The 16,819-nt window shown below is 37.4% G+C and overlaps 12 non-coding genes across 12 annotated transcripts; 11 read left to right on the top strand and 1 right to left on the bottom strand.

The window, feature by feature from the left end:
* The first annotated feature begins 3,608 nt into the window (after positions 1-3,608).
* TRNAR-UCG (transfer RNA arginine (anticodon UCG)) lies at positions 3,609-3,681 on the top strand. Its single transcript has one exon. It is a non-coding gene; the product is annotated as a tRNA-Arg (tRNA).
* Positions 3,682-3,749: 68 nt separating this feature from the next.
* On the top strand, positions 3,750-3,822 carry TRNAR-UCG (transfer RNA arginine (anticodon UCG)). The gene has a single exon. It is a non-coding gene; the product is annotated as a tRNA-Arg (tRNA).
* A 68-nt stretch (positions 3,823-3,890) lies between these two features.
* On the top strand, positions 3,891-3,963 carry TRNAR-UCG (transfer RNA arginine (anticodon UCG)). Its single transcript has one exon. It is a non-coding gene; the product is annotated as a tRNA-Arg (tRNA).
* Positions 3,964-4,035: 72 nt separating this feature from the next.
* Positions 4,036-4,108, top strand: TRNAR-UCG (transfer RNA arginine (anticodon UCG)). Its single transcript has one exon. It is a non-coding gene; the product is annotated as a tRNA-Arg (tRNA).
* A 68-nt stretch (positions 4,109-4,176) lies between these two features.
* On the top strand, positions 4,177-4,249 carry TRNAR-UCG (transfer RNA arginine (anticodon UCG)). The gene has a single exon. It is a non-coding gene; the product is annotated as a tRNA-Arg (tRNA).
* A 68-nt stretch (positions 4,250-4,317) lies between these two features.
* On the top strand, positions 4,318-4,390 carry TRNAR-UCG (transfer RNA arginine (anticodon UCG)). Its single transcript has one exon. It is a non-coding gene; the product is annotated as a tRNA-Arg (tRNA).
* A 72-nt stretch (positions 4,391-4,462) lies between these two features.
* On the top strand, positions 4,463-4,535 carry TRNAR-UCG (transfer RNA arginine (anticodon UCG)). Its single transcript has one exon. It is a non-coding gene; the product is annotated as a tRNA-Arg (tRNA).
* A 68-nt stretch (positions 4,536-4,603) lies between these two features.
* Positions 4,604-4,676, top strand: TRNAR-UCG (transfer RNA arginine (anticodon UCG)). Its single transcript has one exon. It is a non-coding gene; the product is annotated as a tRNA-Arg (tRNA).
* Positions 4,677-4,748: 72 nt separating this feature from the next.
* TRNAR-UCG (transfer RNA arginine (anticodon UCG)) lies at positions 4,749-4,821 on the top strand. Its single transcript has one exon. It is a non-coding gene; the product is annotated as a tRNA-Arg (tRNA).
* A 72-nt stretch (positions 4,822-4,893) lies between these two features.
* Positions 4,894-4,966, top strand: TRNAR-UCG (transfer RNA arginine (anticodon UCG)). Its single transcript has one exon. It is a non-coding gene; the product is annotated as a tRNA-Arg (tRNA).
* A 70-nt stretch (positions 4,967-5,036) lies between these two features.
* Positions 5,037-5,109, top strand: TRNAR-UCG (transfer RNA arginine (anticodon UCG)). The gene has a single exon. It is a non-coding gene; the product is annotated as a tRNA-Arg (tRNA).
* Positions 5,110-6,126: 1,017 nt separating this feature from the next.
* Positions 6,127-6,197, bottom strand: TRNAG-GCC (transfer RNA glycine (anticodon GCC)). The gene has a single exon. It is a non-coding gene; the product is annotated as a tRNA-Gly (tRNA).
* Between the last annotated feature and the right edge of the window lie 10,622 nt (positions 6,198-16,819).

Here is a 16,819-nt window from a genome sequence, read left to right on the forward strand (position 1 = left end):
TATTTTGGCTTCTTATAAACTTGGAAATTTTATTTCTGGTGTAATCTGAGTTTGTGTTTTAAAACTGTTCCTGTACTGTACGCATGCTATATGCTTCTCTAGCCTTATTTATTAACACTTCTACTACAAGTTGGATACTTAATGAGTAGAAATATTTCTTTAATGTGGATACAAACATCCCGCAAGAAAAATTGTACGCTCTCCTCAAGAACTGACAAAGTTAGTTTAAATATTGAAATACTGACAATCACTAATTGATTTTTGGCCCATTTCTTTCAGGCTTGAATGGTTAGTGACAGGAACTGTCGCAGTGAGACGCGAAAACACTCAATTTACAATATCATGTTTTCTGATCCATTTGCATATTATGGTGTAAACATGCTGTGACATATCAGCTTGGTACACTATCTGCCTCTTTCGTGAAGGTTAACCAAACTATTTCATATTCACAGATACTGGTTTGTTTTGTATTCAGTTTTCACCAAGGTATTGTTAGAATTCATGAAACAGTTACATTACCGGTTGTTCTGTATGGTTGTGAAACTTGGACTCTCATTTTGAGAGAAGAACAGAGGTTAAGGCTGTTTAAGAATAAGGGTTTAGGAAAATATTTGAGGCTAAGAGGGATGAAGTTGCAGGAGAATGGAGAAAGTTACACAACGCAGAACTGCACGCATTGTATTCTTCACCTGACATAATTAGGAACATTAAATCCAGACGTTTGAGATGGACAGAGCATGTAGCACGTATGGGCGAATTCAGAAATGCATATAGAGTGTTAGTTGGAAGACCTGAGGGAAAAAGACCTTTAGGGAGACCGAGACGTAGATGGGAGGATAATGTTAAAATGGATTTGAGGAAGGTGGGGTATGATGATAGGGACTGGATTAATCTTGCTCAGGATATGGACCGACGGCGGGCTTATATGAGGGCGGCAATGAACCTGCGGGTTCTCTAAAAGCCATAAGTAAGTATTGTACAGAATACAGGGGAATGGTGGTACAAAGAGTTAAATTGCGGATTTTGATTTGATTAAAAATATTCAGAATCCTAAAGACCTTAAACTTGATTTTGTATTGCCGTTTCCGAGTTTAATTTTGGTCTATGTCAAGCATCTCTCACATCACTGAACTACTTATATACAGAGTGTTTCAAAAATACGGGTCATAATTTCAGGTATGTATTTCCCACATGTAGACAATCAAAATAGTTCATTACAACATGTGTCCGGAAATGCTTTATTTCCGAGTTATGGCCTTCACAACACTGAAATTCACCGGACGTTTTTCTTTCCGCAGGTCGTTGCCGTCAAAGGAGACATTAAGAGGGCACTCTGACAGTTCATTCCGAGGCGAAGGTTACATTCAGTGTTGTGTAGGCGTTAGACTGTGCGACATGTATTCAAATCAAGAGCTGGCAGAGATACACTTCATGTACGGTAAGGCGGACGGCAATGCTGCGCTGGCTCGTCGTTTGTACCAGGAGAGGTACCCACAGCGACAATGTCCAGATGGGAAGACATTTGTACGTCTCCATTACCGTCTGTGCGAGTATGGAAAATTTAACTCTCCTGGTTTGGGAAGGGGACGACCAAGATCTACAACTCCAGAAGTACAGGAGGAGATTCTGGAGGCGGCTGTGAACGTGACTCCTTCTATCAGCACACGAAGGGTAGCGTTGCAAGTCAATGTTCCTCATACGACTGTCTGGAGACTGTTGAAAGAGTATCAATTGTATCCTTATCATTTGCAATGTGTACAGGCCCTGTCACCAGCAGGTTACCCTGCACGAGTTAGGTTCTGTCAGTGATTCTTGCAGCAGTGTGGTGTAAATCCGAACTTTCCTGCCTTAGTATTATTTACAGATGAAGCACAGTTCACACGAGATGGCATAACAAATTTCCACAATCAGCATGTATGGGCGTATGAAAACCCACGTGCAACTGTTCCGTCTGATCACCAGGTGCGGTTCTCCCTCAACATGTGGGCCGGTATCATTAGTGATCGATTAGTTGGACCCCATGTACTTGTAAACAGACTTATGGGGCAGGCGTACACAAACTTCCTGGAAAACACCATACCTCATGTTTTAGAATACACTCCACTGATCAATCGTCAACACATTCACTTCTTGCATGACGGCGCTCCTGCACACTTCAGTCGTATGGCTCGCCGGTACTTGGATCGAAGGTTTCCTGATTCATGGATAGGTAGAGGTGGCCCAATTGCTTGGCCTCCACGCTCACCTGATATGAACCCTCTCGATTTCTACTTGTGGGGCCATTTAAAATCATTGGTTTATTCGTCTCCGGTGCCTGATTTGGAATCCCTTCGGAATCGAATTGTGGCATGTTCTGAGGACATACGCAATACTCGTGGAGTTTGGGATCGTGTTCGCAGGTCAATGAGACATCGATGTGAGATCTGTATTCAAGCAGGAGGTGGACATTTTGAACATCTTCTGTAATGACAACGACCAGCGGAAAGAAAAACGTTCCGGTGAATTTCAACGTTGTGAAGGCCATAACTCGGAAATGAAGCATTTCCGGACACATGTTGTAATGAACTATTTTGATTGTCTACATGTGGGAAATACATACCTGAAATTATGCCCCGTATTTTTTAAACATCCTGTATACGTGCATTTGTGTTGACTCAAGCTTTATATGAGTTAAATTTCTTAACTTCTCTAGGAAAATAACGGTTCCACATTAAAGAGAAACATTGACAGGTGCATAGATTTACTATTCTGTTTATGTAGAACTACTTTGTGGATTGTGCGATAAATGGAACAAGGAGAATATAAGGATAACGAGGGGAAGAAAAGAAGAATAATAAGATAACAAAGGGAGTACAAGAAGAAAAATGGGAAAGAGTTGCATTACTATATGAGGACGGATTTCCAGTTTACACCCATCTCCACATACCTTTCGAGAAGAAATAATTTCAAGTGCAAACACTTGGGGTATTCGAGGAGAGTAAGATACAGGACTAAGTGCATGGATTATTTTGTGTGGGGTAAATGAAGTGTTTGATATATAAACCCGATTTTTCAGAAGTAACTCATATTATTGCAATTTAAATTTAATAAGAGTATTTAAAAAAATCAGACATGTCAAAACTGGTATTAAGAAAGGAATATTTTTTATGCAAATAAGATATTTTTGCGACTATTGTTATGCGAGTTGTGACGTCATCGATTACTGTTTTCAATGACACCACACAGTTATCTTTAAGATAGTCTAATACGGAATATTTTATGCAATACTTAATTTGTTCAATTCAGAAGCACACTTTTTAACGAAACTCGTCGAAATCGCTCAGCTATTTTCCAGTCAAATGTGTGTATAATAGAAGTGGGATTAATCTCTTGTGGTAACTAACCTCACTTAGGATTAAAAGATTCCACGCTAGAATCCAAGCAGGATACTGAAAAACAAAATTAGAATAACATACATCAGCAGACACGATAAGAAAAAAAAATGAGATGTTCCTGTGGCGTAATGGATAACGCGTCTGACTTCGAGTCTTGGCAGGGTCGAATATTTTGAAATACAAATATTGAACGAAGTACAGTAACTGACATGAGATGAAAAAGAAAAGCAAGTCGGGCTTGTGGCGTAATGGATAACGCGTCTGACTTCGGATCAGAAGATTCCAGGTTCGAGTCCTGCCAGGGTCAATTATTTTGAAACACAAATATTGAACGAAGTACAGTAACTGACATGAGAAGAAAAAAAAAAGCAAGCCGGCCTTGTGGCGTAATGGATAACGCGTCTGACTTCGGATCAGAAGATTCCAGGTTCGAGTCCTGGCTGGGTCAATTATTTTGAAACATAAATATTGAACGAAGTACAGTAACTGACATGAGAAGAAAAAGAAAAGCAAGCCGGCCCTGTGGCGTAATGGATAACGCGTCTGACTTCGGATCAGAAAATTCCACGTTCGAGTCCTGGCAGGGTCAAGTATTTTGAAACGCAAATATTGAATGAAGTAGAGTAACTGACAGGAGAAGAAAAAGAAAAGCGAGCCACGTGGCCCTGTGGCGTAATGGATAACGCGTCTGACTTCGGATCAGAAGATTCCAGGTTCGAGTCCTGGCAGGGTCAAGTATTTTGAAACGCAAATATTGAACGAAGTAGAGTAACTGACAGGAGAAGAAAAAGAAAAGCAAGCCGGCCCTGTGGCGTAATGGATAACGCGTCTGACTTCGGATCAGAAGATTCCAGGTTCGAGTCCTGGCAAGGTCAAGTATTTTGAAACGCAAATATTGAACGAAGTACAGTAACTGACAGGAGAAGAAAAAGACAAGCAAGCCGGCCCTGTGGCGTAATGGATAACGCGTCTGACTTCGGATCAGAAGATTCCAGGTTCGAGTCCTGGCAGGGTCAATTATTTTGAAACACAAATATTGAACGAAGTACAGTAACTGACAGGAGAAGAAAAAGAGAAGCAAGCCACGTGGCCCTGTGGCGTAATGGATAACGCGTCTGACTTCGGATCAGAAGATTCCAGGATCGAGTCCTGGCAGGGTCAAGTATTTTGAAACACAAATATTGAACGAAGTACAGTAACTGACATAAGAAGAAAAAGACAAGCAAGCAGGCCCTGTGGCGTAATGGATAACGCGTCTGACTTCGGATCAGAAGATTCCAGGTTCGAGTCCTGGCACGGTCAATTATTTTGAAACACAAATATTGAACGAAGTACAGTAACTGATAGGAGAAGAAAAAGAGAAGCAATCCACGTGGCCCTGTGGCGTAATGGATAACGCGTCTGACTTCGGATCCGAAGATTCCAGGTTCGAGTCCTGGCAGGGTCTAGTATTTTGAAACACAAATATTGAACGAAGTACAGTAACTGACAGGAGAAGAAAAAGAAAAGCGAGCCACGTGGCCCTGTGGCGTAATGGATAACGCGTCTGATTTCGGATCAGAAGATTCCAGGTTCGAGTCCTGGCAGGGTCAAGTATTTTGAAACAAATATTGAACGAAGTACAGTAACTGACAGGAGAAGAAAAAGAAAAGCGAGCCACGTGGCCCTGTGGCGTAATGGATAACGCGTCTGACTTCGGATCAGAAGATTCCAGGTTCGAGTCCTAGCTGGGTCAAGTATTTTGAAACACAAATATTGAACGAAGTACAGTAACTGACAGGAGAAGGAGATGCAAGCCACGTGGCCCTGTGGCGTAATGGTTAACGCATCTGACTTCGATCAGAAAGTTCTAGGTTCGAGTCCTGGAAAGGTCGAGTATTTCGAAAGCGTAAAGGTGTTTTGTAGGATCTCTGTATATAAAAGCATTACTCTTATTCATTCAGTCATATTGTTCTGCCCAAGGCCTGATCTTTCATTGCAAACTCAGCATTCTCCAGTCTTTCCTATTTTCTGCATTCCATTTAGTCTCCGCGTATGATCCATATATCTTAATGTCATCTGATATCTTCTTCTGCCCGAACTCTTCTTCCGTTCACCATTCCTTCCAGTGCATCCTTCAGTAGGAAGTTTCTTCTCAGCCAGTGACACGATCAATTCCTTTTTCTCTTCCTGATCAGCTTCAGCATCATTCTTTCCAACACAGCTTCATTTCTTATTTTGTCTGTCCATTTTATACGCTCCATTCTTCTCCGTATTCACATTTGAAATGCTTCTAGTTCTTCTCTTCACACTGTAGGACTTAAAATAGGCCGTTATTCGGTTTTTAAGTATCTTTTTAACGTTCCATTTAATTTTGCCGTACATAACTTGATGTTTATAAGTTTATTGTGAAAGTCATCATTAAATTATATATGTAAATTTATAGTGAAAATGTAAGAAGCTGGAAACCTGTTGGATTGTGACATTCTTAATCACAATTGTTTATTTCATTGGGTTTGTTCCGTAAGAGAAATATAACGGTTAATTTCGTTGTAGTAATTTTACAGTTGAAGTTCTACGTTAATGGTAAATGTAAAATTCATCTTTTGTAATTCGATTTCTGACTTGGCCAGTAAGACAATATCTTCAGCAAGTAAAACTGCATTAATAGTCCCATTTTTAGCCGTTTCCGTTTACTGATCGCAGTGCCATAGTATTAAAAATAGTAATGCCGGTGGTAAGCTACTGCATAAGAAAATAATATTATAATAATTGCATCGGCCGGGAATCTAACCCGGGCCGCCCGCGTGGCAGGCGAGCATTCTACCACTGAACCACCGATGCTCCGGTTTTAGTACTGCTTTGCAGTGTTAAGTGAAAGGTGCTGCAATTATTTTTTTGCTTTTCTCAAGACTGTGGAATGTGAATGTCGTCACTAGGTTAAGGTTTTGTAGTACGCTGGAGTACGAAGCAAAGTGACTTGCCTTAACTGAGGACAAGCTTTAGTTAACTCTTATAATTACAATCAATAAACATGTTACAGCGTTCATATATAAATGGAGAAAGTTGAAGTAATTTTAAAAATCTTTAAAAATAAAAACTCTCCGGGATGTGGTGGGATTAATATATAATTAATAACATATGCTCCTGCAGGAATAAAATTTAGATTTTTAACACTAATTAAGGCATGTTGAAACACTTACACTAACCCAGATGAATGGAAAGTAACTGTAGCACATCCACTATTTAAAAAAGGAAAAAGAAATGAATGTGTTAACTACAGAGTTGTTAGTTTCTTGAATACCGATTATAAAATTGTTTGCAAAGCCGAAGAATAAAATATGTTATAATTGAGCCGTTATTAAAGGAGGAACAGAGAGGTTGTAGGAAAGATAGATCTTGTTCTGACTTACGTGGTACAGTCATTAAGTTCTGACACTGACGCCTGAAGGGTAGGCACCCACAAGAATCTGGATGTCTCAGAAGATGCCGCGTGATACGCGTACACTTAAACAGATCGACATCCTCCCTCAATATAGTCGCCGTTGGCCGCTATGCACGTCTGCCAACGTTGGTGTAGCTGCTGGAAGCACTGCTGAAAGATGTTGGCAGGAAGATGCCGTATGGCTTCTCTTGTGACAGTCATGACCTTTTCGGCCGCATAAAAATTACGCCCACGTAGGATTGATTTCAAGAGGGGAAAGAGAAAAAAAATCGCATGGTGCGAGATCAGGTGAGTACGGAGGGTGTGGCAAAACAGCGACCTGTTGCCTTGCAAGTTCCTCTTGGACAAGGATGGAGCGATATGCAGGGGCGTTGTCGTGTAGCAACAGCCAATTCTTCCTATGCCAAAGCTCAGGACGCTTACGACGAATTGAATTGCGTAAACGGCCAAGAATCTCTTTGTAGATGATCTTGTCTACAGTTGCACCTTGTGGGATGAATTCTATGTGAACAATTCCGTTTGAATAAAAAAAACTGTTAAAGCATCACCTTGCCTTTTGAACTGTCTTGTTGCGGATTTTTCTGTCGTGGAAATAATGGCGTTTTCCAGGTGGCGGATTGTCGCTTCAGTTGCGGATCGTAAAGGAAACACCATGTTTCGTCTCCAGTTATGATCGGTTATAGCAGTTTCGCCTAATTTCTGACAGAACGTGACGTTTGCCAGTTGCTCAAACTGCAACATACTCGAGTTCCGACGCGCGCATTCAAATCACCGTCACAACAATGACCGTAGTTCTGCTTACACTATATGCACGTAACTGTATGATGCTGGGACGAGAGACTAACTGACAAGGTACCGTATCACGGTGCCACGTATCCGTTCTAGTGCACGACACCGCCATTATGCCCTTAGTCTCAGAACTTAATGAATGTACCACGTATAAAGCAACACGTTATACAGAAGAGAAGTGAATTCAACTTACACACATATATTTTATTAATAGATTATGGAAAAGCATTTGGTAGTGTCAAAAGGAGAAAACTATGTGAAATAATGAGAAAAAGAAAATAATCCAGTCATCTAATAAATGTGATGAATTCTGTGTATAAGAAAACGAAAATAGTAGTGAACCATGAAGAGAGAACTAATAAATCATACTATACAAAGGAAACAAACGACAAATACACAAACTACACCAATATATAAACAAAATACACCCAAAACTCCAATACACACTGGAACTTGAAAACAATAACTCCATAAATATCCTAGACATCACCATAACAAAAGTTGACAACAAACACACCTGCAAAATATACAGAAAACCAACCACCACCACCACACACATACACAACACATCTAATCACCCCACACACACAAACATGCTGCATTCAGGACAATGGTACACAGATTACTCAACATACACATGAGTCAACAACACTACAATGAAGAAGTGAACACAATCAAATACATAGCACAAGAAAATGGTTACAGCCCAAACATAATAGACAACATCATAAGGAAGACAAAACAAACACTCAACAAACACAAAAACACACAAAACACAAGAACACAAGAAATACATCACACTAACATACGAACACAAAAACAAAAGCAAACACAAGATCGCATCCTCATTCAGAAAACAGAAATACAACATAGCATACAGAACAGAAAACACAATACAAAGCCATCTCAACACACAAACAAATAAATACAACCACACAGACGTATACAAACTCACATGCAATAGTTGCGACAGTTTCTACATTGGACAGACAGGCAGATCATTCCAAACTCGATACAAAGAACACATTAAAGCAATAACCAGAGGACACAATACATCTACATACGCCGAACACATAACTAATGCTAACCACACATGCAATAACATAAATACAGACATGGAAATCCTACACATACAACCCAAAAACCAAAAACTCAACACACTAGAACAATATGAAATATACAGACACACCAAAACACACCCTAATCGAATTCTCAACACAAAGATCAATTTCAGAACACACACACTATTTGACACAACTCTTCATCACACGAACGCACCCACACATCAGGCAGCGAAGTTGAGATAGCACCGAGATCTAGTAGGCTCTGAAGATGTTGTTAAGTAGCACCGAAACAATTGTAAGCCGCACATGCTTACATAATTAACACGAGTAAGATCGCCATTTAATCAATTATTAATAAATCAAGGTTATAAATATGTCTATTGCATAACCCCTGCTTTGATGAAGCTGTATATAAGTAGGAAAATAATTTTACAAATGGAATACCTTTAAATAAGAACAATTTATTAAAGCTTTACAATTCAATAAATGAATACAATATAATGTTTTATTACTCAGTCGATGACAAATCAATGTAAAATAATGACTTATTTTATAGTCATTAAGTTTATATACATGAATTACAAAATTGCGAACGTTTTCGCCTATTCAGGCATCCTCAGGCAGAGTTATACAATATCTCAATGTCATATACGTAGCTATTGGTGGTGAGTACTATTTGAATTAATGATGTACAAGCCATCTCCATTATTAAAATGTAATATTACAGGTAGTAAACTTAAATAATGTTAAAAATGCTAAAACCATTTAGTAATTAAACTTCATAATACGTGGAACTCTTGTTCAGTCCAATGAGTAGTGAATATATCTTAAATGTATAAAAAATATAATAGAAATGGGAATATCAAATGTAAATTGTAATCGGATTGGATATTTAAAAGTACTCACGTCGTTTAAAATGTGACAACTGCATAGTTAGCAACTGTATGGATTACTATAGACATCCTGTGTTTAATGTAAATTATATGTGATGAAATAATAATTAATATCAATTTTAGTAGAATTTGGAAAATTAATTGGAGGGATAAATTATGGAGGTACTTACATAGAGGTGAGACGACCTGCTGCTATTAGGACTGTAACTGGTATGACGTGGGGGAAGTGTATATTCGTGTAAACAACTACACGGAAGGATATTGCGTGGTGACGGGGTTAGAGGTTGTACAGGGGATTTCGGATTTGGGTTAAATTTTCATTAAGAATGCTGTTTTCTATTTGAATCTGTTTAGCAATGTAATATTCTTCTGCAGAATTTATTAATTTAGTTTCTATTCCTGATTTTAATATTTTTAAGGTTTTATTTGCTGGGCCCAATTCATGTCCAGTATCTATTAGATGAGATGCATATGTAGATTTCTTACGATTATGTTTAAAGTCAGAAATGTGCTCATTGTATCTAATTTTGAAATTTCTTTTGGTTTGTCCTATATATTTTTCTTTACATGTAAAACATTCCAATCTGTAAATACCATTATTGTGGAGTTTGTTAACTTCTTGATGTCTATTGTTTAAATTGTTATTGAGTTTATTAGTTGGTTTGTGCGCTATGGATGAATTAGGCCCAGCAAATAAAGCCTTAAAAATATTAAAATCAGGAATAGAAACTAAATTAATAAATTCTGCAGAAGAATATTACATTGCTAAACAGATTCAAATAGAGAACAGCATTCTTAATGAAAATTTAACCCAAATCCGAAATCCCCTGTACAACCTCTAACCCCGTCACCACGCAATATCCTTCCGTGTAGTTGTTTACACGAATATACACTTCCCCCACGTCATACCAGTTACAGTCCTAATAGCAGCAGGTCGTCTCACCTCTATGTAAGTACCTCCATAATTTATCCCTCCAATTAATTTTCCAAATTCTACTAAAATTGATATTAATTATTATTTCATCACATATAATTTACATTAAACACAGGATGTCTATAGTAATCCATACAGTTGCTAACTATGCAGTTGTCACATTTTAAACGACGTGAGTACTTTTAAATATCCAATCCGATTACAATTTACATTTGATATTCCCATTTCTATCATATTTTTTATACAGGGTGCGTCAGAAAGAACGGATGGATTTCACATGGCAAGAAAATTGTAAGGATTCGTCAAATCAAAAATTTATTGTTATCAACATATTCACCAATACATGCAGTTTATTTATGGAAAACAACATAATCCATATGATGTCCTTGGCTTTCAATACAGACATCGAGGCTTTTTCTGAAGTTCGCCATCACTTTCACAGTCATAGCTGGTGCAATTGCCACGATTTCTTCACGAATCGCCGTCTTCAGTTCGTCCAGTGTATGTGATCGATGTTTACAAACTTACGGCTTCAAATGGTCCCAAAGAAAGAAGTCGCAGGGCGCGAGATCTTACCGTAGCCTCGGACAATCTCAGTGCAATAGCATGTTTGCGGGCTGATCTTTGAGGTGGCTGGAAAACCTAGTGTCTGTCTCCACATTTGCAGGTGTACACGCGCTCCGTGTTCATTCAGGTGATTTTTTCTTTAATGTTGAACCTGTGATACGAAATGAAGCCACCCACCGCTGGAATCCTAGCGTGACGTCCGATGTCGAAATGAGTCCTGAGTGGCGATCACAGACTCTTCATTTTTGAAAAATGTCTCTACGATGAAAGCACGTTGTACACCAGACCAACACCATATTCTCAACTGAAACTGCATTCTATGGCTGACCCAACAGTCGTGGTCCCCCTCACTATATCCCTCCCCACGCTGCGTATCGATAGTTTGAAATCCATCCGTTCTTTCTGACGCACCCATTACATTTCAGATATATTCACCACTCATTGGACTGAACAAGAGTTCCACATATTATGAAGTTTAATTACTAAATGGTTTTAGCATTTTTAACATTATTTAAGTTTACTACCTGCAATATTACATTTTAATAATGGAGATGGCTTGTACATCATTAATTCAAATAGTACTCACCACCAATAGCTACGTATATGACATTGAGATATTGTATAACTCTGCCTGAGGATGCCTGAATAGGCGAAAACGTTCGCAATTTTGTAATTCATGTATATAAACTTAATGACTATAAAATAAGTCATTATTTTACATTGATTTGTCATCGACTGAGTAATAAAACATTATATTGTATTCATTTATAGAAATTGACAATCTGAATATTCCATCATGCTTTCTAAGTTTACAATTCAAATTTGAAAAAATCTGTTAAGTTCTATAGATTAATTACAAATATAAATTTAATATTAGTCTAAAAACTTTTCTGTTCATTGAAAAATTACATAAATGTTTAATTAACTTTTTTGCCTTTGTTATGGCATCAGATTATCATAATATATATAATGTGACACTGTAAGCGTAAGCAGTATCTATTACATATTAAAATTATACAGTAAAAAAGTAATTAATATTACAATATATAATTATCAAGTTGATAAATTAAAATTAAAAATTAAAATAAATTTAAAATGAATTAAATTGTGACGTACGAAATTATTAGTTTCATTTATGTCGAATGTAAATCTAGTAAAACTACAAATATGTGTATATATATATACATACATACACACATATAGACACACTCATATATATATATATATATATATATATATATATATATATATAAAAACACACGCACGCACACACACACAGATATATGTTGACTACTTCCACGGACGCAAATCTGTGGGAATATAACTTGTGTGAAAGTGACGTCTCTTATTAAAGATATAATTATCCTATTACAGCTGTGAGCAGTATGGGATGAAGATAAATGCAAATAAGACGAAGAGGAAGGTCTTAGGAAGAAAAATACAGAAAATAAACTTGCGTATTCTAAATGAGGCAGTAAAGCAAATGGACAGCTTCAAATACTTGGGGTGTACTATAAGCAGTAACATGAGCTGCTACCAGGAAGTAAAAAGGAAGACAATAATGGCCAAGGAAGCTTTTAATAGAAAAAGGAGCATCTTCTGCGGACCTCTGGAAAAAGAACTAAGGAAGAGATTAGTGAAATGTTTTGTATGGAGTGTGGCATTGTATCGGGTAGAAACATAGACATTGCGACGAAGTGAAGAGAAGCGAATAGAACCATTTGAAATGTGGATATGGAGAAGAATAGAGCGTGCGAAGTGGACAGACAGAATAAGAAATGAAGCTGTGTTGGAACGAGTGGGTGAAGAAAGAATGATGTTGAAACTGATCAGGAAGAGGGAAAGGAATTGATTGGATCACTGACTGAGAAGAAACCGCCTACTGAAGGATGCACTGGAAGGAATGGTGAACGGGAGAAGAGTTCGGGGTAGAAGAAGATATCAGATGATAGACGACATTAAGATATATGGATCATACGAGGAAACAAAGAGGAAGGCAGATAATAGGAGAGACTGGAGAAAGCTGGGTTTGCAGTGAAAGAGCTGCCCTTGGGCAGAACACTAAATGAAATGAAAATACTTACGGATGAATGAATAAATAATATCTATAGTACACTATTTAATTGTTAATTGTCTGTGACTCAGATACAGTTCTTCTTTACTGGTCCTCTTAACAGTACATTCTCTTTTAATGCTTTATTATTATTATTATTATTATTATTATTATTATTATTATTATTATTATTATTTTAGAATTAATTGTTACTCATAACTTATTTCGTTCCGTTCTTTAGATATCGATCGTACTTCCCACAGCAAATTGTATTTATTTATCCTAATTCCTGTATAGACATTGCACGTAGCCATAGGAATTTCCTCAAAACCCCTGTTACTTCTTTCACGCTATATAGACTAGCCCATTTTACTTTATTTTTTCTCCAGGAAAGCTTGTCCTCGCTTTACTTTTCTCGAGCACGCATATATTCGTTTCCTCCGCTACCTTCACGTCCACTGGTTCTGTTTCAAAGCAGTCCATCTAATTTTTGCATTCTCGAACAACCGCGACCACCTGGTGGTTTCAATGCATCTCAATGCACACCGATACTTCACTACTGCCTGTAGATTCTACTTCCGGGCATCGTAATCATTCTGGCGATTGATTCAGTGACGTGCGGATGTTGCTGGAGTTGGTCCCGTTTTCAGTGTTACTGTGTTGTGAGAAGTGTATTCACATATGAATGTTAAAGAATTCATTTCGAGGTGAATTCCCATTAAAACGAATATGATAGTCTAGTGATATTGTAAATCTAGTGTATCGTATGTCTCTGTTACGAAATATTTTTTGCACGTTAAACTGTTGCTAAAATACTTTTGTAAGAATTCTACTGCAGATAAAAAGAGATAAACTAACAATTATTCCAATACGCTTCCTCCAGATGGTTCCGAGTAGTTTAGCTATACGATCAATTTTTTTTTTATAATGGAAGCAAGTGAGCTAGAGAATTGTGTGGCGTGATTCGCTGGCTGTGATAAAGCGTGCATCGATAAGGTAATAGTGAAGGCAAAGGGCGTTGAGAGATGGAGCATCTGGAGAGAACATCGTCTTCCAAATGTGAGTATTATTGTTTTTACTTCTATGGTATAGGTCCCGCAAGCACGGAATATCGACGGAAGGAATGCGAATGAAACACTGCGATAAGAAAGAGCGGGCGACAGGAAAGGTCACGAGATAACTTGAATGATATTCAAGAGCACAGTCGGAAGAGAAATGACATGGATAGAATCAGTCTTGCGTTGTGATAGTTACATTACGACTTTAGTTTGTTCCATTGCATGTGAATACGTGTCTTGTATCGCACGGTATTATTATTTCATTCGTAAACATATGTTGCGCGTTTAATTAGCTTCGAATTTTTCTCTTGCTATGGTCTTTATTTCCACAGCGATGTCCTCATTTGTTCTTCTTCTTGGAAGAGACAGTACTTCCATCGGCCCGTACCAGCGTTGCCAACCGTAGCCGAATTCGGCTAAACGTAGCTTGATTTTTAGTCATGTAGCTTGTAGCAGAATGGTCGTAGCCGAATGTCAAAATGTAGCCGAATTGAGATTCGATCGAGCGACCATCTGTGAATACTCAAATTTTATGTGTAAACACTTTTAACAAATTTATTTTCTCATACTAATACCCACTAGAATTTCCTCACTTCCTCATTAAAGTTATGAAAACATACCGGTAGAAACTTTGTGTCACAAATTGAATTCTGAACAATGTGACCCGCATTTATGGCAAGGATAGCATTGCTATTTTCAGTTTTATTTTCCTATTATGTGAATAGCGCCTATTAACCTAACAGACAATTTCTGTACTCGTGAATTTGCAGACACCCGTCAGGCGGTTTATTAGGGGTCGCCTACCCACCAAAAGTAAACCAGTAACCTGACAGTTCCTCTGTTTGTGAACTTCCCGGCACACAGCAGAGTTTTTATTAGGGGTCGCCTAGTCCGCAAAAATAACCGTACTCCGACTTCAAATAACAATGAAACATATACGCAAATTCTTAAAGTTTTGAGCGTAGCTTAATTTCAGTCTTAGTAGCTGAATTTCGGGATGTTTGTAGCCGACGCTCTCGTGTTCAGGTTGGCAACGCTGGCCCGTACCTCTCCCCCATCGGCGTGCCTTCATACATAGGTCAAAACAGACAGCAACGCCACCATTGCTTTTCGGTAATCATTCCTTGCGCGAGCTATATACAGTATTGAGAAATCAGTGTACATTCTACTATAAACATATATCTTCAATGGCCGATTCGAAAATAATGATAGAAGTTGCTACATAATTTTATTACTATAAGTGAACACGAGGTCTTTTTTCACGCAGTAGAGAATTATTTCCGTTGCAATTCGGCAAACTGCTCATGAAATTGAATGTTGATGATTTACGTGACGTGTTAGGAATGTAGATAAGTCGGCGATTATAATGTTAAAGATGAAATGCTATATTTAGATTATGTAAATCGACATGAAGGACAATGTAATTGAATAAAAAAGAGAGACAGCAAGAAAAAGAAGAACAAAAATTGTAGAACTACTTTTATTGTATCAGTCCCTCCCCCCATTATGCCTTGTTTTTTATAATTTTATTATTAGTAATAAGGTTAGGAATTATTTTTCTATTTTCACTGAAACTTGCCCTTAAAGATAAAAATGATTTCAGAATTGTCCAATCACTTTGACATGTAGAATCGTTATCTACCGAAGTTGCTGACATCTACAGTATACGCCATCCACTACGTCACCGAATTGGTGCGCAAATAAAAAAATATTATTTTATTCTGAATTAAGTTTTATTTTATTAAACACGCTTGTTCATTTTTACCTCAATATCTTTGATTAAAAGAATATGAATTCTTTTTTCTTTAAGCATTACGATGCTTGAATTGAAACACCCTACTTCATACACTGACACTGCTACCTGTTCAAGCACAACTTACCTTCCAAGCAACCCCTCCGTAGCTGGCCGTATGAGGAAGCTCAGCTGATTGGTTAAAATAACCCAACTGTTCCGTAAAATGACATTTCAATGAATACAAAATTGTATATTTACTTGAAACTGTAATGTAACAGTTTAATGTAACCAATTGTATTATTTTTACGTTATAAATAATTTATTAAATTATTATTAGATATATCTGAAACATTTTAGTTAGCTTGAATGATATTTCTACAAAAGTTATATAGGATATAAGGAAGTTGAAGACAAGAATCATACATTGCATACCATTCCACAATGTTTTAGTGAGTAATCAAAATATTTGTTATGGAAATTACATCTTTTGTATTGTATGTATTTATTTACACTGCAAGTGGGCAAGCACCCGGTGGCAGTGGTATACACAATATAACAATACATAATAAAATTACAATACAATACACAATACAATTATACAATACACAATACAATTATATACACAATACAATAAGAATACACAATACAATTTAACACAATAATTACAATTAATAATAAAACATAAAATAACCTAATTTTACAATACAACCTACATATGTATAGACCCTACATAAGTTTCAATAGTCTTTCACTTTACTCTCATCTCACTCACTGTAGTGGCACTATGACGCATTTCACTGACACTTTAGGACACATTTCACTGACACTATAGAACACATTTCACTCACACTATAGAACACATTTTATAGACGCTATAAATTATCACTGATCGAAACTATTCACTGCACTGTAAAACCATAACTTCATT

This window comes from Periplaneta americana, chromosome 14, assembly GCF_040183065.1.
Source record: "Periplaneta americana isolate PAMFEO1 chromosome 14, P.americana_PAMFEO1_priV1, whole genome shotgun sequence".
NCBI lineage: Eukaryota > Metazoa > Arthropoda > Insecta > Blattodea > Blattidae > Periplaneta > Periplaneta americana.